Source organism: Chrysochloris asiatica, unplaced genomic scaffold (genome assembly GCF_000296735.1).
Source record: "Chrysochloris asiatica unplaced genomic scaffold, ChrAsi1.0 scaffold00004, whole genome shotgun sequence".
Lineage (NCBI taxonomy): Eukaryota > Metazoa > Chordata > Mammalia > Afrosoricida > Chrysochloridae > Chrysochloris > Chrysochloris asiatica.
This window is the reverse complement of record NW_006408522.1, coordinates 12297926-12302016: the sequence shown is the minus strand read 5'-3', so window position 1 is coordinate 12302016 and position 4091 is coordinate 12297926.

Genomic DNA, 4091 nt, shown 5'->3' with positions numbered 1-4091 from the left:
GTGGCAACAATTGTGAGGTTGGCCCAGGACCGGGCAGTGTTTCATTCTGTTGTGCATAGGGTCGCTATGAGTCAGTACTGACTCAATGGCACCTAACAACAACAACAACGTATTATGCAATTATTTTTGGCTATTCTTCAAATTCAAGGATAAGTAAATTTGTTTATTGAATCAGATTTCCCTTTTAGCATAAATATTGTATAAATGAAATCCTTAATTCTTTATGCCCCTTCTGGTTTCTCCTGGGAGATATTCTCCTGCATCTTTCTAGAGCCCTTGGAAGAACATACTTGGGAAATAGCATCCTCAGCATTTTTCTTTTTGAAGATCATGCCTTTCTGCAGGATTTCTTTCATCAATCTTGTTAATTTATGTATTTGTTAATCTGTTGGAGCTGAGATTTGAAGGTACGCAGTCTAACCCCAGAGTTTACAATCATAAATATACCTGGAAGAGGACAGAATAAGACTTGGCAAGATCTCTGTTCAAATTTAAGTCATATCTGTTTCAAATGCTGGATAGATCTCCAAGATCAGGCCGATTAGCCATTTTTGTACTATTTAACCTTAAAGCAAGTTAACTCTAAAAAACCTGCTTCCTTACCTCTAAAGTCAATAATTCCTTTTGTGGGGGAAACATTTGTGAATTGAGTGAAGGTTTACAGATCAGATCAACAGTTTTACATCCAATGAATCATATACACTGTTTCATCTCAATGATTGCGATCCCCTCCATGTAACAAGTTCTCCCACTTCCTCCCTGTGGTTCCTGTTTCCATTGCACCCTCCTTCCCATCCCGTCTCACCTTTATCCTTAGATAAATGTTGGCCACTTGATCTTGAATGCTTGACCATTCCATGGTGAGCAGACCTTATTAGTGTTGCTATCCCACCTACATCTACTTCTGTGATGAAAATTAGGCCGCAAGGATAAATTCCATTCCAGACTTGAAGAGTAGCTGAGGTCCATAGTTTCGGGGTTCCTCTAGTCTCTTTCTGATCAGTAAGCCTGGTCTATATATATACATATAATTTTGAGTTTTCCAAATTGTCTCCTACTCTCTCCAGGACCTTCTAAAGTGATCCCTTTCACAGCAGTGGGTAGTGGTAGCCAGACACCATCTAGCTCTTCTGGTCTCAGAGTCATGAGATTGTTGTTCACAGGTTCTGTTAGTCCACTGGAGTAATTGAGTTCAACCATCTTCAGTTTTCATCACTCTTCTTTCCTCCGCACATGGAGAGACCAATAATTGCACCTTAGATGACTACTCATGAGCTTTTTTTGTTTTGTTTTATTGTGAATTATGTGCTAGTTTACATGGGAGAACATTAGCTTTATATTCATCCTATCGTATATCGTTTCATTGCCATGGTTACAATCCCCTCCATGCATCATCAACCAACCAAAGGGTATATACCCTGCAAGCCAACCCCTGGTCATCAGCACACTGGGGGCACCTCTCCCTCCCTGGATCTAAAGTCCCCAGCTGCTCCATCTCTCCACATCATCAGCTCTGCCTCCATATCTGGCATCACTGCTTCTCTGGGTAGGGTCCCACTGTCCACTCTTCTCCCTTCATGGTCCCAGGGACCTCCGCTCCTAGACTGCAAAGTCAATCACTCCCCTCTTTTTGCTACAAAACGTCTGCCTTTACATTTCCAACCCTCAAAAGCAGTCCTGATAACAATTATTCACTATTGTATCACAAGAGACCTATGTGCAACTCCTTTCCACTCATGAGCTTTTAAGATACCAGGTGCTACCCACCAAAGTAGCATGTAGAACATTGTCTTTGGAGACTATAGTATGCCAATTGACGATGGTGTCCCCTGAGACAATGGTTGTGAGCCCCCAGGTCCAGCAACTTCTTGTCTTAAGATGTTTGGTACTGTCTAATTTTTCGCCATTGTGCCTGCTGTATGCTCTACCACATTCATAGGTGTGCTTGCAGCAAAGGTAAATACCCATGTACAACCATCCTCTGTCAAACAGCAGTAATGGACTGAAGTGTAACAGTAGTTCTGTTGCGCATTGTTGTTGTTGTTAAGTGCTGTTGAGTAGATTCTGACCCGTAGTGGTCCTGTATAGGGTTTCCAAGGAGCAGCTGGTGAGCTTGAATGACCGACCTTGCAGTTCAAACAACTTTGCAGTCTGACGCCTTAGCCCACAGCATCACACCAGGACTCCATAGGGCTGTTATAATGCAGAACTGACTCAATGGCACCTAACCACAACAACCCTCTAGCTAGTGTTTGACTCTTCTGTCTCTCCCACCCTTGGTAGTCATCAAATAATGGTTTGTTTTTTAGCATGGAAACCTTTTCTTGAGTTTTTGTAGTAATGGTCTCATACAATATTTCTCCTTTTGTGATTAACTAATTTCACTCAGCATAGTCCTCCAGATTCACCGTTATTCTTCAGTGTTGCCTAGTACTCCACCATGTGTATATTCCACAGTGTTTATCCATTCTCCCATTGATGGCCATTTAGGCTGTCTCCATCTTTTTACTACTGTGAATAATGCTGCAGTGAAGGTGGGGTTGCATGTACCTACTGTTGTCATGACTCTTAGTTCTTGAGCTGGCCTTTCTTTGATAGATAGGGCTGCCATTCCTAGTGGGATCCAGGCAGGCTGCCCCTTAACGCAGCTCCTTTTTTCCTCTCTGAAGCTCCTTCATTGGCTTAATGGGGTAACGGTGCCCATTTTACAATGTTGTTTGAACCGAAGCAGTTTTCCCTTTTGTTCCTGATAGAGCCAAAGGTCCTGCAGCCCAACACCCAAAAGAGCACAGGGCAGGCTTGCTGGGGAGCCCCTGATGAGTACTCGAAGTGTTTACATGAGCACACAGATAATGTTTTTTTGACACTGCTTTTTATTGTCTGGAATTCTGATCACCTGTAATTTACTCCTCTTTATGGTGCCCCATATATCTCTTAGGCTTTCTTTGGATTTTTTTTCATTATTTTTTGATTGTTCATCTAGCATACATGTATTTACCTTTAAGCTTACTAATTCACATTTCCATTGCTTTGAATTTACTCTTTACCCTTTCAATGCATTGTCCATTTCTGAAATCTTAGTATTCAGAGTCTGGGTTGGTAATGACAAGTTTGGTATTGTTTCAAAATTATCATTTATTTTATCTGTTCTTGTAGTGTTCTCCTGAATTCTTTCTGAAGTTTTTTTTTTTTCTCCAATCTGTTAGTCCTTTGTGAGTACCTAAATATCATTCTCTTGATATTTAGTTCCATTGCCTTTTCTTCCTCCAAAACATTTTCTGGCTCTGCATTTTGGTCATTTGTTTGAGCCATACTCTCGTTTCATGTGAGCTAAAATTGTCTGTTGTCTCCAGGGCATTGTAAGGTTGTAAGATTGTTGAATTTGTATTTAATTGATCAATGTATATTGATGTCTTCTTAGGCTCTCACCAACCAGTTCCTATGGATCTAGAGAATGGAAGCATGTGCACTCTTCTGCAATTGCTGTTTGTAAATGGGAGTTTAGGGTAGGCTTTAGCTGTTAGTGGTTGCTGTCTATTGTGTATCAGGTGGTATGTTGTTGTTGCTATTAAGTGCTGTTGAATTAGTTCCAATTTAGCAACCTGTGTAGGGTTTCTGAGGAGCAGCTGGTGAGTGTGAACTGCTGACCTGTGGTTCAGTCCGAACTATTGGTGCAGTGCTTAACCTACAGTGGCACTACAAGTTGGTATCGGCTCTTGCCCAATGGGTGCAGCAGCAGAGTATGGTTTTGACTATGTGAGCATGGTTGCTTTCTCTTGATGTGTAGGAAAGAAAAGAATCCTCCCTTCCCCCAACAAAAACACACAGGAAAACAAAACAGAATTAAAAACAAGTAACAAACAATGAAAAGAGAAAATAATAAAGGAAAGGAAAGAAATAGGAACAGACAGCAACCAGAAAAAAAGAGGGACAAGAAAATGGAGCTATAGAAGGGAAAAATAAGAAAGAAAAGAAAACAAAAAACTTAGAAAGGGAAGATTAGAAGATCAAACAGGAAAAAGAAGACGAGGAACAATTAGAAACAGAAGACAAGAAAGAAAAACAAAAGCAGAAATAGGATAAAATTCAAG